Source organism: Passer domesticus, chromosome 3, assembly GCF_036417665.1.
Source record: "Passer domesticus isolate bPasDom1 chromosome 3, bPasDom1.hap1, whole genome shotgun sequence".
Lineage (NCBI taxonomy): Eukaryota > Metazoa > Chordata > Aves > Passeriformes > Passeridae > Passer > Passer domesticus.
The window spans coordinates 7162779-7187934 of NC_087476.1; the positions used below are offsets into that span (position 1 = coordinate 7162779).

At 40.7% G+C, this 25156-nt stretch overlaps 2 long non-coding RNA genes across 3 annotated transcripts; one reads left to right on the forward strand and one right to left on the reverse strand.

The window, feature by feature from the left end:
* Nucleotides 1-9168: 9168 nt before the first annotated feature.
* LOC135297886 (uncharacterized) lies at nucleotides 9169-10185 on the forward strand. The gene is made up of 3 exons (XR_010359811.1): nucleotides 9169-9345; nucleotides 9872-9920; nucleotides 10007-10185. It is a non-coding gene; the product is annotated as an uncharacterized LOC135297886 (long non-coding RNA).
* A 4817-nt stretch (nucleotides 10186-15002) lies between these two features.
* Nucleotides 15003-17958, reverse strand: LOC135297887 (uncharacterized). 2 transcript variants are annotated; one of them, XR_010359812.1, is made up of 3 exons: nucleotides 17726-17958; nucleotides 17532-17590; nucleotides 15003-15081 (listed from the first exon to the last, which is right to left on the reverse strand). It is a non-coding gene; the product is annotated as an uncharacterized LOC135297887 (long non-coding RNA). The 2 variants fall into 2 exon arrangements; XR_010359813.1 differs by having other exon boundaries at nucleotides 17532-17594.
* Between the last annotated feature and the right edge of the window lie 7198 nt (nucleotides 17959-25156).

Genomic DNA, 25156 nt, shown 5'->3' on the forward strand with positions numbered 1-25156 from the left:
TAGCAGCAAAAATACATCCTAGTCCATTCCTCACTGCCCTTCCTGATGGTTCCTCTGTTCCTGTTGGCTTCTTGCTTGTCACATAAAGGCAATGATTTCTGAGCCCTCCAGCAGTGATGCCAAGGTGTCTCTTGTGAGCTTATTGTAAGCATCAAGGAGACATGATTTACATTATTTTCCACAGATGGCCTATTGCACATTTACCTTCCTCTGCCATGCTCTTTACCTTTCACTCAGTTTTGTTAGATCTTTCAGGAGTTCCTGCCTGTCAATGAGACATTTGTCAAAGATAGTGAAGATAATCTTTATTATCCGGAAATCTGGACCTTTAACAGCTTGTTCACATCAAGATAACAGATCAATGTCAAATAAAACTCAGAATACCCAATTTCTGGCTGTAGAGCTGGAAACTCTTTCATTAGTAGACCAGCCCTAAAGGCCATGCCTGTCATTGAGAAGGGAAGAAAAATCTCACTAATCCATACAAACCAAAATACATCCCATACCTGCTACCATCAGCATAAGCTGAGAATGCTGTGAATACCAACAGTGACTGCAGCAGGTCCCCCAGCTCTTGTAGGGTTATATTGCCAATCATGTAATTTCCATGTTTACTGATACAGGATGAGCAAGGTGACACCAGCACACATGGTCACAAGCAGCATGAGTGATTCAACACTCAGCAGGTTGTGCATGCAAGTTTTTCTGCCTGGAGTGGCAGAGTTGGAACAGTGCAGCTGGTGTGGCTGCTACAGCAGGAGCAGCAGGAGGATGCAGCAGCCATGGAAAACCTGAGGTTTGACACTGGCTGAACTGTTCTGCTGACAGAAGTGGGAATGGGTCAGGCTTTGTCCTCTGACAGAGGGACAAAAGGCATTGCAAGAACAGCATGGAGTGATAGACTGATACAGGAAACTAAGAGAGTAAACATGGCATTATTAAATTCTTTTTGTGGGTTCACTTCTTCTAGGTACTTTTTCATACTCCTCCTCTAGCAGTTTAAAATAATTTCATTTTTTGCAGTGAAACACAGAATTCCCTCATCACTTTACAGAAGGGGTTCAGCAAGAGGCATCCATGGTTTTGAAGTCTGTACAAAACAAACATAAAGCTCTTCCTGTCCTAGCTCTGAGTGCCACCTGTGATGAGAACAACTACAACCAAAGATGCCTTATTTGCATTTTCCTTGCAAGATTCCCTTAAGGAGTGTTTTAATTGACATCTGTCTACCTATCTCCTCTTCTTCTCACCACCTTGGATCACCTGATATACAAGATAAATCAATAATGTTTGGGCTAAAATCCTCTTAAAACCTAAAGAAGAAAATGTAAAGCAATTCCCAAAGTCCTGCAACAAATTAAGTCAATGCAAATGGTGGATTCTCCTCTCAGCATTCCAGACTGATTTTTTGTAGGGTTTTTTTGGGGTTTTTTGGGGGTTTTTTGTGAGTTTGTTTTTGCTTTTTTTTGTTTTTAGCTTTTAGGGATGACTCAGGTAGCTGCCATAAGTGTTTTTATTATGATTTATTTTCCTAATGCCAGCATAAGCTTTGTCAGTGCCTTACTAAATATGGATGCAGTTAAAGCATAATGAGGTTTTAATATGGTAGTGTTAAAGGGTAAGGCCCAACCCCTGGAAGAAAAGAGATTAAGTTGATATAGAAACACATACAGCTGCAAAGCTCTTCATGCCAGTAAGGGTAGCTAACATGATACAGCATTCAAGCTCAGCCAAGCCCTCAGCTTTAAAGTTCTTGGAGGTTTGTGCCCAGTAAATCTATCATTTCTGACACTTGAGTGACAGAAATGGAGTTTCTGCACTTTAACCACTTATTGCTTGTCAGCTTCATCGAGGTAAAGGCCACCCTCACTCTGTTAGCTGAGAGAAAACATTACCTGACACCACCAGGAACCTTTGGGTGGTAACTGAACTGAGGTTGATGCATCCCATTCATTTGGGACAAAAAAAAAAAGTCATATTTCTGTAAGAAAGGGCAGCATAACTCTATGGAGGAATCAAAGCAATCTAAGCTATCAGAGGATTTCTCCCAGGTGCAAAATTATTATCATCACAACTTCCCAGTGAAAGGGTAACAAATTTTAATAAATTTTGTAAAAAGAGACAGCAACCAACTCTCTCTTTAGTATAGTTTATAAGCAGGCTCCTTATAAACTATACTAAATGACCCATTCACACAAATATTATATCCCCAGGGGGAAAAAAAAAGTTGAGGCCCCCAGGCAGAAATCAGATGAGGTCACAAAGGGATTTGGATTTAAACTCAAAGTAAATGTATTGACAGAGGACTGGTGACATGGAGAAGAATAAAAAAATCATAAAAGAAGAGGAAGATGTGTCCCCAGCAACAAATCCACATCTTCTCATCAAAAGAGCTGCCAGTGAGGAGAAAGCTAAAATATCCCCAAACTGAAGAACTCCTTGCACACATTTCTCCTCTGGAAAGAGATGGCATTGATCTCAGGTGCTCTCTCAAAGCTCGTTGCTTGGGAGAATGCTGGGACAGGCTCCACTGATGGGAAGGAGCACAGGGACACTGGAGAGATGAACACAAACAGAAGGAATCCTCTGGATAAAAGTGTGGAGCCAGCTGCTCTCCTATGCTGCAGCACCTCACTGGGCTGTTATTCATGGATAATTTCTCACAGGCTCAATCCACAGTTCCACTTCCAAGGAAAAATTACTTGGATTCTTCTGAGGGTAACTACAAAATCCCCAGGAGCAATAGTATTTTCCTGGAGGAGAGGTTTGCCATGTGAAGACAGACAAGAACATCCAAATTCATTTCATCCAGATTTTCTTATTGCCCTCCATGGATGTTAGTTAGAGTGCTATTATTTTAGCAATTGTGTGGTACAACACGGTATAGCTGCTGAGAGAGCTCTCAAAAGCAGCAGTTGCCATTACAGAGGTGTCAGCATGTACAATTTACACTTTATACACTCATTTTTATTACTGTTAAAGTAATTACCCCTGAAAGATTGTCCATCACTACTGCTTAATAATTTACACATCAATTTGATCCTTAGCAGAACTGGCACCCAGCATCAGACATTATTGCCATCAAAATATTAAAAAACCCCAAACACTTGTTTACTGAGCTACTGTATAGAAGAATTGGGTTTTGTCCAGTTGCATAGTGATCCAAAAATAACATTTGTTAATATTCAATAAACCTTTTGGCAAGATTCCCACTTCTATTTAATTTTTTTTTTCTACGGTGTTAGGCAGAAACAAATATTTTGGCTTTCCATTTAAAAACTGAAAATAGTCACTTTAGTAACTAGCCATGTCTAACTAATGCTCTGTTTTACTATGATTTTAAATTACTTATTCTTTTCCTTGCTGGGGAGCAGAAAACAAAGGCTCTTGAAATCACTGGCAGAGACCACTGAAGAGCTGGTCCTCACCCTCTCTTGGCTTCACAGATGGATTTTCTCTTCCTTTCCTGCCACCACAATAGCTGTAAATCTATATCCTAAAAGTCTAATGTCTGTGTCTGTTCTTAATGAGCAGTAACTCTGGATGAAAACAACCAGAGGAATTTCTCTCTCTGAAATGAAAAGTTACAGCATTCAATAACTGAATTAACTGAAAAAATTAGAGTGTGAGGACCACAAGTGCTTGCATCTGCTCCTCTGAGCTCTCCATGCAGGGCAGGGGCAGCGTTCAAGGTCTTCCCTCCCAGCCCTGTGTGGGATATTTTGGCAAGAGGTTTCCACTACTGCTGACTCAAACCATACATTTAATTCCCCTGCACAGCACACAGGAGCTCAGATACACCCACAAGAGTTTCACAAGCACTAACAGAAATTAAGAAAACCAAAAGAGAAGGAAATCATACACTTCAGTTTATTTGATTTACACATTATTAGCTAAGCCAAACATGCTAATACTGACATGGGACTCTCAGGATAATGAAGAAGGAGGTCAGAACTTCACTGTTGGGGACAAGCAGGCACCTCCTCTGTCCCAGAAAGGCAGATTCAGCAAGAAAGGAGAAAACCATTCATCATGGAAATGTCAGACTGGTACTGCTCAGTCTCCTCACAGCTTTTCTGCAGGTTCTTGTCCTTTTTAGGGCTGCAAGGAAACGACTGGATCATTCCTTAAGCCCCAGGCTAAGTTAACTGAATAGGACATTGAAACTGCTGGACAGGACAAGAGCAATGTGCAGAGCTGACAAATGTCACAGCAGGTGGAGGGATGACTGGGTTCCCATTTCACAAACCGTTTTGCCAGCCAAGGGAAAGGCATGTGAGAAGTGGCCAAACTTCACAGATAATTGAAGGGGGCCTTTTGGGGAATAAAGTCTTGCAAGGCCACAGTGCCTAAGGAACCTGTCAGTAATACCAGCAGCAGTATGCACAGTATCCATAGGCAACAGTTCTGAGAATACCAGACTTTGATATTGATGTAGCAAACTGGGGCCATTAGGGAAAAAAGTCAATTATGGATGGTTTGTTGATATGGAATAAGATCAGGTCAAAGAAAAGGAGGTACAAGGATTCTGAGCAGAAGAATCCAGAAACAGCAAAGTTGAACAAGCCTCAAACCATTAAAAAACTTCAAAACTATTCTGCTTTTTAGAAGACTCACAAAGTTTCTGTATTTTCACACCCCATATTCAGCCCACATTTATAATTCTGTGCATCAGAAGATCCCAGCTTCTTAAAGGTCTTTCCATCCTGGGAAAAGACGTCTTCTTAAAACATATTTTACATTATCTCACAGTTTTTCCTGACTGAAAAAGTCTAGTCCAAAATGGACTTTTGCAACTTTAAATCACCAGTTTCCTAGATATGACACAGTCAGAATCAAAATGCACAGGTAATGAAGTACCTGTGGATGAGTCTATAGGGAAAAAGCAGTAAACAAAGATGTTCTGATTTAAAACAAAGACTTCAATATATTAGAAGCTGACTGTGTGCAATTACTTTGGGTGAAAGTTTCTAAGTTGTCTGAAGGGATTGTGTTGCTGCTAAAAAATCTATTTGAGCCATGTTTTCCTGCTTGCTGATATATAAACACAGCCCACAGAGCAGTCACTGCCTGGTATTTCCTTTGGGATCAAGCTATAATCTTGCAATACTATACATTTAAGCTTTGAATCCTGACACATCATAAAAATAAAAAGCAAACAAACAGAAACAACCCTCAGACACAGTGAATGAATTTTAAAAGAGAAGGAGATTAAGCTCATAGAGCCCAATCACTCCTTGCAGAGCATTTTGTCAGTTTGTTTTGTTGCTATCACACAGGTTCCACTCCACCATGTCCTTCAGACCAGCAGTTCATTTCTTTTTCACTCTCCCAATCTCTGCATGTATGCATGGTTTTCTACATTTCATTCATCCCCACCTTGAAGATGATCGATGTCCATAATTCCCGACTTCTCTCACCCTTTCTTTGCTTAATGTACTGAAAAAACATGACACTGGAGCAGGAACTGTGGAGTTTGACACCTTTGCCATGACTTTGCTGGACTCTTTAAGTGTTCTTTGGACGTAGCTTGGTTGTAAACCCAGTTTTCTACATAACTTCATAATACCTCCCACAGCAGCAGCTTGATCCTTTTATCAGCAAGGTAACATTCCATATTGAGTCACAGTAAAATCATCATTTTACCTCTCATACTGGATAAATCATTGTCTGATCACCAGCACGGCCCCAGGTCTGTTTGTCCTGGACACTATTTTGTTTCCATGCACAGCACAAATAAGTGCTGATCTTTTCCCAAAGTTTTTCAGTACTACTATGGAACAATTCCACCAAACTGGAGCTATTTAGAGGTCATAAAGTGGAATTTTCAAAGGATCTTAGTGCATTACTCCCTCAGATCTTTCTCTTTTTAAAAACTCCAATCTTATTTTCTAAGAAAAAATCTTCCACCTTTGAGTTTTCAATGTTTCTGAAAGCAATTATGATTCAAACCCTGGATTTTCCTTTCAGACATGATGCTGTAGAATTGCACTGATCTGCAATTTAAATATGACATTCCTGTCATATTTAAAAAAGGAAAGGGCATGTTTTTGTACTTTTTTCTACAGTCTGGTACAAGACTCCTTTTGCCTCTCAGATGTGTCCCTAATCTCTATTTCCCAATAAGATTTGAATGCATCCTGTTCATCCAGTGCTGACCACCAAGAAGCTGCACTTCACAATCAACTCCCACAGACTTAAATACAATCAAATGATACAAGATGATGGTGTCTTGGTCTATGAGTCCTAAAGTGGAGGATTACATGAGAAAAAAGATTTCCTGTACAGACCATCAGGGCTACAGACACAGGGTTTATTTATGTCTGAGACAAAGTCTGGCACATAGAAAAAGCAGCCTCCAGATAATCTGTAAGAAGTTTCAGGAGAAAATAATGATCTTTGGGAAAGTCCTTCTTGTTGTACAGAGTTTTGGGTTTTTTTAAGTGTACCTTATAAATGTGTTTACAAAGACAGAAACCACCAAGTGTCTATATTTTTAATCAAAATGGAGAGGGAAAATAACACTTTCTTAGCACTGCAAATCATAAAATCGTTCTCTTGTCATCCTCCACGGCCAGAGAACTTTCCCTGCAGAATCATTCCAGAATGTCTTTTATTAAAAACTAGTATTTACAGAAAAACAGCAAACAATTTTTTTTATCTGACTCTTTTCCACCTGCTTTTTACCTAACATTTTTTCTCTTTGCAGCAGGGTTAACACAATGTGAGTGCTGCAGTTGACTTCTATCAATGCACATCTTATAATTAGGACATTTCTGCCCTGAAACTGACAGACTGACAGCAGTGACCAAGCAACGAGACACCAAACATGACATGCTGCAAGGCACCATGGATGCCTCCAAGCCAGGTTGTATATTATCCATCAGAGCTGGACCCACCATCCTCTGAGACTCTGTAAAGGACCAGGTGGGTTTGAAAGCTCAGTGAGACTGCAGGCTGAAATCCATTTCCTCAAACTGCTTTGTATGCCTCTCACTCCCAAGCTTCTTTTACATTGCTTTCTTGTGGTATGTGGCAGATGTCTTTTACTGGTATATTTATTTATTTATTGTGTATGCAGTGCTCACTGGAGAGAGGTGTGTGCTCAGCTGTGTGGCACAGTGTAACGTCTATCAGTGAATTTCTATTCTAAAAACAAAAACCTAGTTTTTTATTGCTGCCTGAAACAATCACTATCTTCCACCAGTATCCCCAGCATCATCACCCGTTCCATCAGCTGGTTTTGTCTGCAAGACACAAACTTTCATATCAGTAATATTCAAAGATACATGTGCAGGATGTTGGTGACTGTATAGGAAAATGACAATCACAGGTCAGAGTTTCTCTTCCCTGAAGATGTAATTACTTTTACACAGAGGAAAAGCATTAGGCACAACACAGCACTGACTTTGTACATAGATTTTGTGCTGGTCATTACATAACAACTGGTCCCACATGTGTCCCCCCTCTCTGTGACGTGTGTTTTCCTAGCAGCACTATGAAGGTACACACTGCAAAAGTCAGGCTTCATCTGCCAATAAAACTCTTCCTCTTTCTGAATACTTTTAAGTATTCCCACACAAACCTAACATAACCCAAAAGGCCCCAAAACATTTTTAATGTCCACAGATTGTTTGTTTAGTTGTCTCATTGCAGTTGCTTGGCTCAGACTACACATTATTAAGTGTTTAATAGGTCTTTTGGGAGTTATAATTTCTGGACATACTGATTTAATACAAAAAAAAAAAAAAAAGAGAGCATTTTTTGACAATACAAAGACAGATCAATGGATCTTTAGTTCTTTTTGTAGAGATCTGCACACTTTTCAGTATGTGCTCTGCATACCCTTTCACAGGGATTTATCCCTTGTGGTACCCATGCATTCAAGCACGATGATGGGATTTGAGCCCTCCAATTAAGTGCTAATACATTCAAATTACCGATGGGAACCACGACTTGGAGGTTACATCTCTATTAACCTGTTCTCCAGCCCTGAGACCAAGTGACAAAGTCTGCCCACGTGCCTATTGTTACACCCCTTTAGCCTCCAGAGCAGGGTAACACATCCAAACAGCCATTGGGGAGTTCATACAATTATAGGAAAACTAGAGACTGACAGGAAATGTAAATTGCCTGCAAAAAACTGTTCTATCCTGAGAGCAATTAAATGCTGACAGAGTAGACCAGAGAGGCTGTGAAAAGCTCATCCTTGGAGATGTTCAGATCTTGACTGGGCACAGCTTCTGAACACATTGCACTGGACCTCTTTCAAACATGGTGTTAAGACCAGATGATTTCCAGAATTGTCTCCCAGACTAATTTATTGTAGAAATAAATTTTAGAATTGTAGAAAATTGTAAAAAATTATTGTAGGAATAGTCCTTGGTCCTTGCTAACTTACAGACAGTGTTTGGGAAGTGTTTGAGAGCCTGTATTTAGTCCAGACAGAACCATGCCAAGCACTATACTAAAAATTTAACAGGAGAGAGGATCAAGTTCCTGTGCTCAGGGATAGTCTCTGTTGCTGGTTAGAGATGTAGACAGAGGTGTTGGTATTCCCAAAGTCATTCAGAATGTCTGTAAGAGAGCAGGAACTTCAGTGCCCACCTTCCTGTCTGAGGCTTACTCTGCATCACTGACATTCCTCTTCTCATTTTTTGCAGCATCCAGCTTAGACTGTGGTAGATCCTTAACATGGCTATTATTTTAACTATAATGTGGGGTTTTTTGGAATATTTTCAGATACAACTGTTTCTTTGAGATACTAATCTCCAACCCAGTACAGATCACTTCTTTTGTAAGCGAGATTGAGAGACTCCAAACACAGCCTGTGTCAGGAGGTGCTGTTGACAAACTGGTTCTAATGTGCTTTTCAGAATCTGGAACTTGGTGAAAGGCTTGCAGTCACAATAGACTAAGAACATCACAGACCTTTAGAATAAAAGCTTTAGAACTAAAGCTGGTACCTCACTGTAGGCTTTTAAATATGACACATACCCCAAAATCTGCACCCAGATTTATTTCTCCATATTACCAGCCAATGTGTGTATCTCTACAGCTTTTGCTTTCAGGCAGGTGAGCATTTTCTTTGCCTTCCTTCTAGGATTTTTGGATACTGGCAAACTGATTTTGAAATGTTGGGATTAAAATCAATGGGAGTAACCACATTGTGAGCACCATTCTGCATAGCTCTGCCAGGTTCTGCATCAGCCTGTGTTAACATCAGAAAAACCTTGCAGACAAACTGTGCTTCACCTTCCATGGGTATTTTGGAAGACATAATCGGGAGCAAAATTGTGGCATCCATTTGGGAATTTGCTGTGTTTATTACTCTGATATTTGCATGTATGAATTGCTTTGCCGTTATTTCACAAGCAAGGGAAAATGATAAACCTGAGGCCATGCAGTTTGCCAGTGGCAGACCTAGGACAGCTTGATCTGTCAAGTGCCAGCAACCAACAGCATAACTTCCACTTTTTCACATTTGAATTTACTATTTCCCCATTTACTAACAAATCCCTTTACTGCTGTGGCTCATCTTTCCCACTCAGTGAGCCATAGTAGTTGATTAGTGAGGGATACTTTACAAGGGCAAGGACAATGCCAAAGGGGAATGGCTTTAAATTGAAAGAAAATAGGTCTAGATTGGCTATTAGGAAGAAATTATTTACAGTGAGAGTGGTGAGGCACTGGCACAGGTTGCCTAAAGCTGTGAATGCTCCGTGCCTGGAAGTGTTCAAGGCCAGGTTGGATGGAACTCTGAGCAACCTGGTCTAGTGAAAGGTGTCCCTGTCCATGGCAGGAAGTTGGAACTGTGTGATCTTTAAGGTCCCTTCCAAAGACAAACCTTATTCCATGATTCTGCATTCAGGCCCTGTCCCTTAACATCGCTGACAAATGGCCATATCAGTGATCTCTCTGTAAGTGGAAATGTAATATCGCTGTTCCCTCAGCCCATTGGAGCAAAATATATTTATTATCCACCTTGAATTTGTTTCCTTTGCAGGTTACTTTGCACCTTTCAAGAGGAGTCCCTGGATGCCATTGATAAAGGAGCAGCTGTTTCTGGTTGCTGGCTTAGAGGCATCCAATAGATCAGCAGTGTATGAAACAGCAAGGACAACTAAACAAGCTGGGTGATTTTTCTGCACTAAAAATAAACAGTGAATAAACATTTACATTTAAATAAGCACATTCAGCATGTTCACATATTATATTCTAATTACTTAATAGCTTGAACTTTGTTAAACGGTGCATTTTATAGCATGCATTCAATCTTTCTTACATTGCACTGATGATGCTGACAGCAGCAAGTAATTGATCTGGGCTGTGCTTCAGGTACTCAAGTAAATCTTGATGTTTCTCTCTTCTTCGTACATTCATTCAATTAATTTCTCCCTAACTTTAATTGACATTCCTCTTTTTTTCAAGGGTTCCCAAACTTTATTTCCCCAAAGATGCTTTGTCATTGAACTTGTTTCCTAAACCACTTCCAATTTGCACACTTTCGTTTTCCTCTTCTGGCTGCAGATGTCTTCCTTAAATTGTCCTTTCCCTCAAGTTCCAAAGGTCTTTTCTATTTCCAGTCACCTCAATTATTTTGCATTTTTAGGGGGTCAGGATTAGGTACTCAGTTGCTGTGGCTGGTGGGGTAAAGGAGTCCTGCAGAATCTATAGATTGGAATATTGTTGCTCTTAAGCATGATAAATACTACTAATAAGCTCATATTTGCATGAGAATACAGAGAATGTGGTGGGTTTTTTTGTTTTGTTTTGTTTTAGTAAGACCTTGGGAAAACACATGAAAAAAGAAATGTTGCTGCATTAACAAAACTTAAATAGGTGCCTCTCTGTGCTGATTGCCTACCTTGCCCCAGGGTCTGTGAATCTCAGGCTCCCTCCAGACCATGTGTGTTAAATTCCTTCTTTCTTTCATAGTAGAGGATGCATACCTTGCACAGATCAAAAAACAATACCAGAACAGTTACTTAATGTGGAATTCTCCCCTCTTTTTAAAAGAAATCCACTAACACTAAGGAACAAAAACATTACAGCAAACTTATACCTCAGGGAGGTGGTAAAATCACCCTAGAGATTTCTTTAGTCCATTTGTTCCCTAAAGCCAAATGTCAGAGTCAGTTGCCCACAATAATATTCTATCTTTGACTCTTTGCAGGCACAAACCCCTGAAGCTCAAGGCACAATTCGGACCCTTTCTCTGACAGTCCTTATGACTGCAATAAGTATTTTAATGTTATGAACATCTACTCTGGATTCTTCTAATGTCTTTAAAAAGGCAGTGATTCATTGCTTCAAGCTACACTTCTGAAAGCATCTTATTGCTGGGTTTTATGAAAAGTATTTTTATCAAAGTATAAAAAATAATATGCAGAATTATGTTTCCGGCTGTTGGAAAAGCTTCCAAGTGGTTCTTTTACTCCTCCCAAAAAAAGGAAGTTGAAAATCAAAGCAGAATAATTTTAATAAGTTTGGACTCATGAAGTTTCTCTCATATTAAATCCTGCTCTTAACTGGGCTGCTGCAATAGCTGTGTAGGGAAAGAGCCCTCAAGATCTACAGGAACCAAACTAAGCATGCAGCTCTGTGCTGTAAAACCTCCATGGGTAAAGATGGACTGCAGTTTTAGTTTTCCTGGAATGCACCTAGCAGTCCTCGTGTTTTTGTAATTCCACTGGCATTCCACAGGAGCTGATCTTACTCGTGCTGTAAAATGCCCAGGACCCTCTCAAAGTGTGATTGGTGCAATAGAAGCCAGAGCTCAGAGTCAGCCAGCATCCAGCCCCCATGGCACAGCTGTTAAAGGGAGCTCTGCACTTCAGAGCTGGGTTTTGTTCATTTTATGGTGAATTCCTCATCTATTGTGTGCCACTTGTGCATGTTTCTGATAAGCCTGAAATAACTCCTCTGCAAACAGAGCCTTCGGTACTGCCTTGATTAAATATACATAACAAAGGACAATCTAAGTATTTTATCAGAAGGCATCATTTATACCTCCTCTGTAACAATTTAGGATGATAACATAAATACTCACTGAAAAAATGCTGTGAATGTTCTCATTTCAACAGCAGCTCAGGCCCTGAACAGAGATGAACTTAAACTGCTGGGCTAAATGCTATAGAAATCAGGAGAGCACAAAGGCCTTTTAAATATAAAAAGTCTTTTTATTAGAAGCTGTGTATTTTAATAGGAATTTTTAGAATGTAAATCATGTTTCCAAAGAATAAATATAACTTAGATTAAGAATGGAAACAAAGAAAAACAAGGGGACTGGCTTGTGCAGTTTTAGCAGGTCATGTATCAATCATGTTTAGGTCTTAACCCTTATCTGAATCAAAAATTATATATATTTGAGAAAAGTTGATCCCCACACACATGCTTACACCTAGTAATACTTAATTTAATTTCTTTTTTGGGGGCAATACAGAAGAAAAATTTTCTGGCCTATTTAGAACAGAAATAGAGTAAGAATAGTTCATCTGGAAGGGATCTACAACCATCTAGTCCAATCACCCAACCACGGTAGACCTGACCAAAAGTTAAAGCATTTTGCCAAGGGCATTGTCCAAATGCTTCTTAAACACTGGGGCATCCACCACCTCTCTAGGAAGTGTGTTCCAGTGTTGGAGCACCCTCTTGGTAAAGAAAAGCTTCCTAATGTCCAGTCTAAATCTCCTCTGGGGCACTGCTGAGACTTTCAAACTAATCCTGCCTCTGGATACCAGGAAAGAGAGCTCAGCACCTCCCTGTCCATTCCCCACCTCAGGAACCTGCAGAGCCTGAGACTGAACCTCAGCCTCCTTTTCTCCAAAGCAGAAAACCCAGTTATGCACTCCTTGTACAACTGGCCTTCCTGCCCTTTGCCCAGCAAAAACAATATGAATGTCAAGCTTTATTTTGGGAAAAGCTTCACACAGAGACTGTGTGTGGTGTGATTGTGAGGCTGCCTTCATTCATGGCTACAGAAAGCTTCCAGCTGCCTGAAGGAGCATGAGAGCACACAGGATAGAGCTTTGTGGGCAACTCTGGGTCAAGCATCACTGCAATTGCCCATCATCTTTCGTCTTTCACTCAAGAAGAAACAATTAAAAATTATAAAAAATGCAATATTAATAAATATATATATCTCCAGTTTCTGCCACAGCTCCCCACAATTAAATTGCAGGAGGCATCTCCCTGTGTTAGAGTAGCTTTGCTCAGCATTATTGATGCTGTTTGAACAGACATGCCATGAATTCCATTTTTCTGTGACGCATTCAGTTTGGGAACAATAAACACTTCCTTTCCATCTGCTATGAATTAAACTGATGTGCAGTTTTCATTCATATAATAGAATAATTAGAAATGCAGAATTACCAAGAAACTTCTCCAAAAGTAAAAGTTCAAGTATATATTTTCACTGTTTTTTAATAAACTCTGACAAGGTCTCTGACTTTCATTCATTTAGACATCTTGGAACTCAGACAGCTGATCATAAACAACATATTAGGAAATGTTTTTTAAAGCCTGTTCCTTCTTCCAAATTTATTTTTCAAATAATACTCAAGATATAAAGACTCATTTCAGGCGCCCTTCTCAAATGTTGTGCTTCAAACATATATTCTCTGCAGCAAAAATACACTCCAGGAAAAAAAAAACAGGGCAGAGAGCATTTTGTCCTTGCTTTGGGAAATGTTCAGCTGTCAAGCCTGGAACTCATAGTGCTTTTAGAGAGAGAAAATATGTATATATTTTAGTAGAAATTTTTACAATTTCCAAGGTCTGAGCTTAATTTCCTATGAATACTGTGACAAGACAGCCACAAAACTCATCAGAGATTGCAAAAACATATAAACCACTGTACAATAATAAAGAGTCTTTTGACTTTTGTTTGGTCAGAATGAGTGGAGTCCTTTAGAATTTGTTTCTTTTGAAAAAAATAAAAAAGAAAATAGCTGAGGGAAAAGCAAAATATGCAGTAAGCAAAATGATGCAGTAAATTGAGCATCTATGGGCCCATTTCCAGCTTCCTACTGTGAAACAAGACATTCCTTTTATGTGCACTGTCCATGTATAAACACCTGTAGTTCTTCCCTTTCCCCTTTGAGACAGAGTATTCTCCATGTTCTGGTATCAGTCATCAGATCCTTTTGTGGACAGAACAAGCTGGACATTTGCTGAAAACATCACAATTGCAAAGTAAATGAGTGATGTGTATGAGCATTTTAAAAACCATCACAAGTTTTGTCCAGCTGAGCATGAATTTCAGAGGGCAGTGAAAAAAATCCCTTTTCTACAATTTCCAGAAGCATCAATCAGGTTGGGATGATTTTAATTTCATCTGTTGTCTGAAATTATGGGAAAAGCAGAAATAACTTCCCTAATGAACAAAACTGGCTTGGGCAAAGCTGCTACAGGGCTTGGACAACAAGAAGCCACAGAACAGAAGTTTGGTCTGGCAAACAGCAAAGTTTCATTGCATCTGCACAGCAATGCCAGCTTCTGCCTCCAGCTTTGCTTCCTCTCCTCTTCCAACCTGTCTAGCAAGTGAAGAAACCTCATTAACAATTAATCAGCTTTTCTGGGACTCAGATTCCTGTGTGTGTTATGGAATGTTTCTAATTATGGATGGCTTGATTTAAGAATGCATTAAATGCTCTACAGATTTGAAAGGAATTCATCACAGTTTAATTAGGCTGATAGCTCTTTGGACATCAAGTGTCCTCCTATTTCCCTCCCGATGGTGGGTGGGATAACAACACTGAAAAATGTAATAGCTGGCTCTAATGACTAACCCCAGACAATTAGGCATTGCTTAGAATAAATTGCTTGCAGGTCACAATTTTTGCTCACCACTAACAATTTCTGTCTTCACAGAAAGCTGCCAATCAAAAGTGGTTTTGATCCAGAAGCATCCTGCAATATCCTCCAGCAGTGCAGAGCAATGGAAGAGTGTCCAGATGAGGAAGCCCTGCTCAGGAAGGGGACAGCCAGTAGCTGATCTCTGCTGGTGACAAGGTGTACTTCAATCTATTGCATTTCTCCCATCAGAGTATGGGTTGGATGCTGGTCTAGGCCAAGGCACTGCAGAAAAATAACAAGAGAGTTATAGAGCTCAAGCAAAAAATGCCAGATCTACAGAGACATCATTTATTGCATTTCCAGGGTAGGGAAATGGTTCATTTGGAAAACTGTGTAACATTTCACTTCAATGGTCAATTCCCAAAAGTGAAAAGAAGGAAGGAAGAAAGGGACTATTGGTTCAGTCAAAGACAATTACTCTTTTCAAACAAAGAAAAAAACCAAGAGAACCTCTCCAAGTAATCATTTTGCATCAGACTAAAAGCTATTATTTTCATTTTCCATTATTAATGTCCTTCGATTTTTTTTCAACTTAGTCAATTTTGACATGAGCTGCTGTTTCTAATAACAACAAAAAAAAATACAACCATCTTTTCATTTAGGTCAAAACAAGCTTTTCAACATTTAAGCCATTTCTCTCATTTTTGGGTAAAGCTACTTGTTTCACAAGAAGCATCATTTTCCCTGCAATCCATTTTCAAGCAAATTCAATAAACATACACAGAACTTGCCTGCTTCACTTCCCCAGAAAAGGAATTTCAAGTCAGGATTCTCTGTCCTGCTGCTAAAAACAGCCTGTTTCCAGAGCTGTCACCTCCCCTGCAGTGAGGGAGCCTGAAACATCCCTAATTCTTCCCCACATCAATTAAGACTCTCCTGGCAGGCTGGCAGGCTGCAGGCAGGAGCATCCTGTCTGCTGCAGTTCTGACTCACTTCCTTGGCCCAGCCTCAATCAGATGGGGAATCCCTGGAGGATGAAGGTGTTGGCAGCACAGCTCCCTTGGCCATGTTTAAAGGTTAGAGCAGCCCAGAGATTACTGGGAGAGGTTTTCCTGCAGCCACCTCCAAGGAAGCTATGGAAGCCTCTCCTGATGCCAGCACCAAGGGCACCAGAGAAGGATTCTTCTGCCATCACACTTGCATAAGCTATTCAGGTTATTTCAACCCTTTATTTCTGTATTTTTGTCCCCAAAGGAAAAAAGCATTACTTTGAAATCCAAACTAGGTGGCAATAAGAGTTTTGCCCACCAGACACTGCTTCAGGGCTGCTAGAAGTCCCCTGAAGGGACCTGAGGTGGTGGAGAGCAGCAGAGCATCCTCTGGGGTCCAGCCAAAGTGGGTCCAAGTCCCACTGGCACCATTTATAGTCCTGCACACAGCAAGGGTATGGGGGTGGACTGAGAGAGACACCCCAGCCCCAGCAACAGCTTCCTTCTCACCACCCATCAGTGTCCAGGGATATAAAGCGTATTTGGGAATGAAAACCTCCTTTCTATCATCAAAAACATATAAAGCTTTGTGCAGCCTGGAGTTGAGCAACAGAGTTTAGGCCATTTCTCATCCAGATATGGAAATAAGGGCTGGCAAGTTTGTCTTGATGGCATTAATTGATAGGCTGCCTTTCTAACAGAAAAAAGAGATTAGCTATTTCATTCCCACTTTTTCTTAGTAAAACATTTCAGTGTTAAAATCAAAATAAAATAACCGTGGACCTAAAGTTAAATTTCAACACCTGAGTGTACCTAAAATGCAGTTACATTGACTTGTTCATAATCCAGACTTGAAACAGTTGAAACCTGTTCATTAAACAGTTGGTTTGATCTTTTCCTCAACACCATCTCTGATGATTAAAGACAGGAAGATGATGTCTGGAATAGGTGTATGGAGCATCTATTGATTTCCATGGAATGGAATAGACTGTTGGACACACAGGGCATTAATAATCCATTGTGTGAACAGCCTAAAAGCAAAATTATACTGATTCATGTAATTTAAGTGAAAAGGAAATTGCCCTGCTCTGGTTCTGGTACTTTGATAGATTTACCTATTTGGTTACAGATTACAAGGAGGGGAATGGAATAAAAAGCAGGCACAGTCCCGCAGGCTCTGAGCTACCCTTCACAGAAGGGGCCAGAAGACATCTGCAGCTTCAGGAAATGAAAATGTTGGGTTAGCACTCTCTAGAGCAATGAGGAGGAGGATTTTGCACTGAATCCCTGCAGAGATGTGGTAAGTCTGTATCCCATGGAAGGAAGGAAATGTGCACACTTCTGGGATAACAGGACAGCAAGCTTATGGACCTGCAATAGGGAAAAGGGGATGCAAGAAATGAGTTTCAGAAGTTGTGAAATCGGTCAGAAAGTTTTGCAATGAGAAATTTAGATAATTTCTGAATTCATCATAAGCTTCAATATAAATATTTGGAGATAGGATATATTTCCAATCTATTTTCATCCTTATTTTCGTTGTTGATATCAAGACGGGGTTGTCTTATTGGCATCATATGTACCCATGCATTCAGGGATGGGGAAGTCAGGCTTGGTTTTTTCCTCTAGTTTGGCAATATTCCATTACACTGACACACTTCTTTTTTTCTAGAGCGACATTTAAGTGAATTGATTTTGAATCTTTGACATTGTAATCGATACATGTAAAAGAAAATATTAACTCACAACTGCCAGTTTCTGCTGTGACCATGGTTTTCTTCCTTAGCACCAGACAAGATCAGTACCTGTCTAAATTAAAAGTGCTGAGTAAATGCATTTTACCTAAAAGCAAAGCTCAACCAAAATAAACAAGGACAGAAAGATCAGCAATCCTGAGTCTTTCCAGTTCTATGATGTCCCAGATAACAGAGCCCTCTCACCTCCTCTGCACTCTGGGCTCTCCTCTGAGCACCTGCCCCCTCCATTGGATTGATACAGGACTGGTCATGGGTCATGGGAAGCACACAGAGACTGATCTTCCTTCTGGCTGCAAACAAAACTATGCAAGACAGGTCTGCCTTTCCATCCACAGCAATTTTATTCCCCCTCTTCCTCAAAAAGCATCATTACACTGATGCATTGCTTCCCAACATTGAATGGGTGGGTGTGCTACACACACCTCTGCAGTTACAAATGCAACGTGAGATTGGGAGTTTTTTTGTGGAGACTGGGCAGAATTAAAGCAGCTTTTGTATTGCCAAGGCTCTTACAGGTTATTATGTGTCACTAATTAGTCAAACAACAGATGTAACTACTGAAGCATGAGGAGCTGTTGTTTCTCTTGGTTTTCAATTTTTTCAATTTTCAATGTCCCTGTGAGTTGGGACAAAGTGTGTAAAAGATGAGGTTATTGTTTTGTATATGTAGCATCCCTGTGAAAAGAGATGTGTCAGGCTCCATCCTGAAAACTCAAATGGAGCACAAGAAAACAGACTTTGAGGCTGTGTCTGTAATAGCTAATTTAGAATTTCCAGGCCAAAGTGCTGGAAATCAATCCCTCCACTGCTGCCTTGCTAGAATGGTTCTGCACCACTCTTTCCTCTTGGCCACCAGTCCCTTCTGCAGCAGAGGCCAAGGAGCAGTGCCTGTGTCCCCTGCTGTGGCACGCCTGGCAGTGCCCTCTGCTGCCTCCTCCATGCCAGCTGACCTCGGAGCTGGTGGGTGAACGCTGGTGCAGTGTCTGCCCCTGGACACATTTCTGCTTCTTCTTACAAAGCCGTGCTGGGCACTGCACCTTTACAGAAGTTTCCAGCTTTTTCCTTCTTTCTAGGCTAAAAGGCCAGTTCACAGCTTTTTCTTACTTTTAAGTAAGTAAGTAAGTAAGTAAATAAGTAAGTACTTCTTACTTACTTACTTGCTGCTTGTTACCTTCTAGTGTTTATTTCCTTGGTGGTCACGCACCCCTGCTCGCTTCTCCTCACCTGGTTTTCCAGTGATCTCTGTCCTCTTGGTTGTTGTTTTATAAGGATGAATGAACCAGCCTCAGCTAATCTCCTGTGATAGACTAATGCTCCCAGTCACCACTGAAAGCAAAGCAATGATATGGCTCAAGATCAGCCCCCACTCCTGCTGTGGGAACCAGAGGTTTCCTGGGCCTCTGTGCCCAGAGAGTGAATGATGCTAATAAAGAAACATAGTTCCCTAGCATTAGGAAAAATAACTCTAGTTAGTACAGAATATCTTCCTCTGTGCATTGATATGACTTTATATTTTCTTTTGTTTGTCACAATTTGGGAGAGATCTTGAAATATTTTGCCAATGAGTATGGACAGGAATTCAACACATATCATGGGTTGGACTTCCCAGTCAAGGAAGAAACTGCTGACTACCTTAACAGCATAAATTCTTTCAAGTTTGCTTTTTTAGTAACTAGTTTATTTGTCACATTTATCTTAAACTTTTTAGAAATCATTACTACTGAAAACTAGACTTGTAAATAAACTAATGACTTCCTTTCACCACAGTCCTCACTTTCTTTGCATTCCATTACTTGTGGAAAATTCTGTCTCTGTCTTTCCAAATTACAGTTTGGATTCTGACATACAACATTTTGAGAAGTTCCCCAGTTCTCCTCAGCTGAGAATTTGCAGGCACCACCATACCTACATGTAATCACCCTCAAAATTTTGCCCCTAGATAATGAATATTTCAGTGTTCTTCATTATGGAAAGACAGAAGTCAAGAGTCACAAATGAAGCAGCTGTTGATTAAGACTCTGTTGAGAGCCCTGAACCTCTCCACAGTTCTCTAAGAGATAAACTAGGGAACAGCATTTGATCTTGGTGATGTGTCACGTTGTAGGGCTGGAGAGGTTTCCTAAATAGCCTGGAGCAAGCACTTATAGGAAGGGTCAGAAACCAGGCTGCTGTAATTATTTCAATGGATTGTTCAGGTAAAAGGTAGAATTTGGTCAAAAATAACCCAGAGTACATGCTCCAAACCTCTATTTTCCAATGCAAAGAGATATTTTGCATTTGCAAAATCACCAAGTGTGTTATTAGCATCCTGAGTGCTAATCTCACACCAGAAAATTGGGCTGTGCTTAACACTTGGGTGCTAAATCCCAGCTGTCCAAATGCTGTTAGAATGGTGCCTGGCCAAATGCACTTCCCCAGACAGCTCCTGGATGTGCTTCAGAAATTAGCATAAGGCAGGAACTATTCCTAATCGGTACTTTGGATGCACTTGCCCTGATTTGAAGGTTAAGATAGTTTAATAGTATAGATGCAGGTCATTCTGTGCCAGTTGGCTTCAACTACTCAAATCTCTCCCTCACCATTTAATTAGCTATTGAAGATACAGCCAAGACCACCAAAGTAATCTCTTTTACTACTTTGACTTTAGTTGTAGGAAAAACACTAAATACAAATACTTCAAACATTGTGCTAGGTATGTAAATAGTTTACAGGTGTTAATGGAGGATTCTGAGTTGTAGGAGATACAAAGGATATAGTTTACAATCACAGAGGCAGCCTGCAGCAGAAGAACTTGGCTCTAGACTTCTCACAGCCCAAGTGAGGCAAACATGCATTGGGGGACCCATCCAGCCCAGTTACTCACTTCACTGGGGGCTCCACTAACCTTTGTCTGATTGCCTTGCTAAAGGTTTTTTCTTATTTCACAATATTTTAGTCCTTCTGCTTGTGTTGTTTGTTTAGGAATTTCTAATGTAAAAACAACCTTTTTCATATCTCTTTGCTCATATTGTTTTCACATACATGCAGTGAAGCAAGTCAGATGAGCAGGGAGACTCTTTTCACAATTTTCCGCTCTTTACCTCCCTGAATACACCAGAGACAATACCAGCTTTGTGTATATTAGTCCATCCCTAATATTTAACCCTAATGTGTGGAAGGGGCACTCAGGGATTCTAACTGCCTTATAATATTTTTGTTGATTATGGTAAAGTAATTCAAGGCATTTTACACCCAGCAGTAAACAGTCCATGAGAAGGAGAAAGCACAGATCAAGCTGTTGACATCAAGAGAGATAAGCACAACCTGAGGTGCTCTCTTCAGCATCCTAAACCATGTCCAGCAATCCAGACATATTAAATGCCCATTTAAAATAAAATAATTTTAAATCGTAGTGTTTTGCCAACTCTTCTTCATTTCCATTTCTCTAAATAACGCAATTTCCCCTGAATAATTGTTGTTACGAGCATAATCTATTAATTCCAGCCCAGCTGCCCACTGGATACCACCAAGGATCATTTTCTCATGAACGATACGTGCCCCTGCTCATTTGCAGACATATAAATGCATGACGTTCTGCTCCTCTCCCACGGGGGAAAAGCAGTGCCACATCTTCCATCAGAATTGCCTCTCTCTCGCCTCCTGTTCCTGCTAATTTGGCTGGAAGAGCTGCGGCTGCTGAGATTTAAAGGCTTGAGGAAATGCAGCCATCCTGTTGTCAGTGGAGTTAATAAGCCAAACAACTCAGATGGTTGAATCCTGCACTCCTCCCCCGGCTGAAATCGGTGGGAAAAAAGCCAGAGGAGCCTGTGGAAGTTTGATAATGCACGGCTAGCAGTCAGTCTGCCTCCATGTGTGCAGCCACCAAGAAACAAACATTGATTAATCTCTGCTCTTATTGAGGAAGTTTAATGCTAGCCAGTGCAGCAGAGGTGGGATGAGGCTGAGAAGCTTGAAAAAAAAAAAATTCTTTACACCTTTGCAATGCTTTTTTTACTCCTCAGATAGAAAAAGGTCCAGAGACAGAAAATCCTGTTCAGCAGAGAAGACACTTGATTAAATCACACCAAAGAGAGATTCAAGAGGACTAAACAGTCAAATAGGACAGTTCTTATGACATTTGAATGTCCAATTTAATAATTTTTAGAATAAAACCTTATCATTTTACCTTATTGGAACCCTTTTTCATTTTTTATACACTAAGCAAAAATAGAGTGACCTATTTTGCCTGAAGTGAAACTACTCTTTTATACCTCAGAACTTCACTGAAATATTTAAAAGGGAAGACAAATTTCAGAAAAGATCTAAAAAACACCTGACTTCCCTTTGTTCCATTCATCCCATGAATACATCCTATAGAGATAGAATGGGTGACATCCTCATCTGTAAACTAGGGAAACAGGCACATGTTCCCTAGGGAAATAATTAGGGGCAGTTAAAAGCAGCCAGACTGAGGAAGGGATCACTCAGGTTGTGCTCAGCACTGGAGAGGCCACACCTCAAATCCTGAGTTCAGTTTTGTGCCTCTCATGGCAAGAAAATCATTGAGGGGCTGGAGCGGGTCCAGGGAAGGGAACAGAGCTGGGGAAGGGTCTGGAGCACAGGTCTGATGAGGAGCAGCTGAGGGAGCTGGAAAGGGGCTCAGCCTGGAGAAAAGGAGGCTCAGGGGGGACCTTCTGGCTCTGCACAGCTCCCTGACAGGAGGGTGGAGATCAGCCTTTTCTCCCAGGTAAAAAATGATAGGACAAGAGGAAATGACCTCAGGTTGCACCAGGAGAGGTTTAGATTGGAAAAAATTCACAGAAAGGGATTGTCAAGCACTGGAACAAAATGCTCAGAGAAGTTGTGGAGTCACCATCCTTGAAGGGATTTAGAAGACATGGACATGTGGCACTGGGGACATGGTTGAGTGGTAGAATGGCAGTGCTGGGTTAACACTTGGACTCAAAGATCTTAAAGGTAATTTTCAATCTAAATGAGTCTCTGATTCTCAGGTTCTATGAAATTAGCAAAGGAAATGCCACGTGGTCATCAGTAAATCTTTATGTCTGTGAGCAGGTCCACTCAAGATGACAAGAGATGTGTTTGACTCACAAAAGAAATTTATATCATCCCCTTAAGCATACACGAGGCTTTCAGGAATGTTGAAAATCATAGAGTCTCAAAGTTCTCTTGGCTAACCTGTGTTTTACACAGGTTATCCAGCTACTCCAAACCACAAACCACTGGAGTTAAGAAGACAATGCAGAAGGAATCAACACCAATTTTCCTTCTCACATCCTTCCTTTCCCATGAACTATGGAACATTCTGCCTGGAACCATTTCTTTTCAGGACTTTTTAAAACTTTATTTTGGGACAGGAAATGGAAATTTCCTGAGAAATGAAATTTCCAAGTGTCTTTTGACCATCTGCAGTGATGGCAGGTTACAGGACAATGTGCAAGAGAGACCTTGCACACTGTCCTCCTTGAGACCTTCTCATCACTGTTCGGTATTTTACCACTCCAGCACAAATCCATGTTCATGATGTGACACAGACCAGTGCAGCCACAGTGCAGCACAAACCTGCTTTTCTCCAAAAGCTGCTTTTCTTCAAAATACAACTTCCAGACATACCCCACCACCTCAACACTTTGAGTGACAACCTGATACCACCAAAGTCAAACAGAAGTTTTTCCCATTCAGCTGAATTAAACTGAGATTGTTTTCCCAGCTGACAATGGAAAATGCATCAGCATTCTTGACCTCGGCAATCTGTAGCATTACCATCTTCCAAAGAGTCAATCAAGTACTGTTTTGAAACAGACATTTTCACTTCTGGACTTTCCTTCCTGGCATTTGTGAGAGAGGCTGCAGGGAGCTCTCTAAAGCTCTTCCCAAAGCCTTTGGCCTTGGCATAAGCACAGATAATGCTCTCATGTCTGCCCAAAGTATTTTGCAAACCCCCAGCCATCTTGGCAGAGAAAACTCTTCTTTGGGCAGGAATGCTTCCCCCCACGCGAGCAAGATCTGAAAATAAGTTGGATATTGAATGCTAAACAGTAAAAATATACATCAGCAATTTCTCCAGTTGAAAAGGAGGAAACTATAGTCTGCAGCAATGCTTTCCTCCTCCATCCTTTTGGATTTGTCAGGTTGTTGCTCTAGCTCTGTCTAGCACACACAGCAAATCCTCCTTCATTCCCCTGCAGGGCCTCTGTGCCTTGTACAAAGGCACTGTTCCCATAACTTGTGTTCTCTGAAGGAACTAGAGCTGTGTTCTATCACCACAGCAAGAGCAGAGCTGATCAATCTGCTGACCAGATTGTATGTTCCTTCCCCATCTATCCCACAGCCTCATAACTTGTGGTAACTGCAAGCAGAGTCAAAACACAACTAAAGGACAGCAATAATTTATTAGGTTTTGAGTTTAAAAAGTCTTTTATGCTGAAGATGTTTCATGTCCTCAAGACCATGGCTGGAGCTAAGCTACCTCACCTTGTGGCAGGTCTACATCAACATCTTAGGTGGGAGAGTGACAACTCATGCTTGTCTAGTGATTCATGTCAACAGTGCTTTGAAATCCCTCAAGAGAACCACAGAGATGAGACTTACCAAAGAATGGAACCAGACAGGAATTTCCCCTCTCCCAGAGCTGAGCTGGGCAGGACAGCACTATTTCCATGCCCACTCACACAATCTGCAGGGCAGGAACAAGACCAAGAGCTTCCTTTCAGTGAGACCCACTAATGTCTCACCTTAGCCTGAATTTATTCTCCTCTAGTGAACCACATCCCAGCTCCTGCATTCTCCCTGCAGATGAGGCAGAGGATTGATCCTGAGAGAAGAGTTATAGAATTATAGAAAAGTCTGGGTTGGAAAGGACTTCAAAACTCATTTTCTTCCAACCCCTCTGCCATGGGCAGGGACACATTCCCCTAGACCAGGGGTCTCAGAGCCCCATCCAACCTGGCCTTGGACACTTCCAGGGAAGGAACATGACTCCAGGTTCTCAAAGTCAGAAGCTCAAAGCTGATTCCTCCAGCACATCTCCTGCTCAAGATCAGCTCATGTAGCTTCACTGCAGACCCCTCTTTTCCTCCTTCTGATTTCCTCCACCTTAAACCCTTCTCACATGAGCCTTTCCCCCTGTACAGTGGTTCACACAGAATTGTTTTCATCAAAAAAAAGCCCCTGTGTGACTAATTCTTTTGTTAGATGGAACAGGGTAGGTGTAATAATGGCTACAATTGGGTACTATGTGGCTGCAGGGCAAGAAAAATATTAGAGAAATAAATTATTAATATTTCAAACTTTATTTGGAATAAGTCTAAGAAAGTGCTTTTAAAAGCAATAATAACAGTTATAATTAATGAATGCACTGCCAAGTATTGACCAAAAGATTCTTACAAGTTCACCTTTCATTTTCTCAGTCTCTGACTACTCAGTTTGTTTCCTTATTAAAATCCAAAGGCTTTGTGAAAATGTCTTTGAAAATAATCCTCAGGATACAACTACTCCTTGTAAAAAAATCATCAAGAATCAACTTTTATGCACAATTTTCTGGTCAATATCTATTTTTTTAGAAGGTTTACATGGTATTTTAAAAGTCAGAATAAAAGTACTCTCATATTTGCC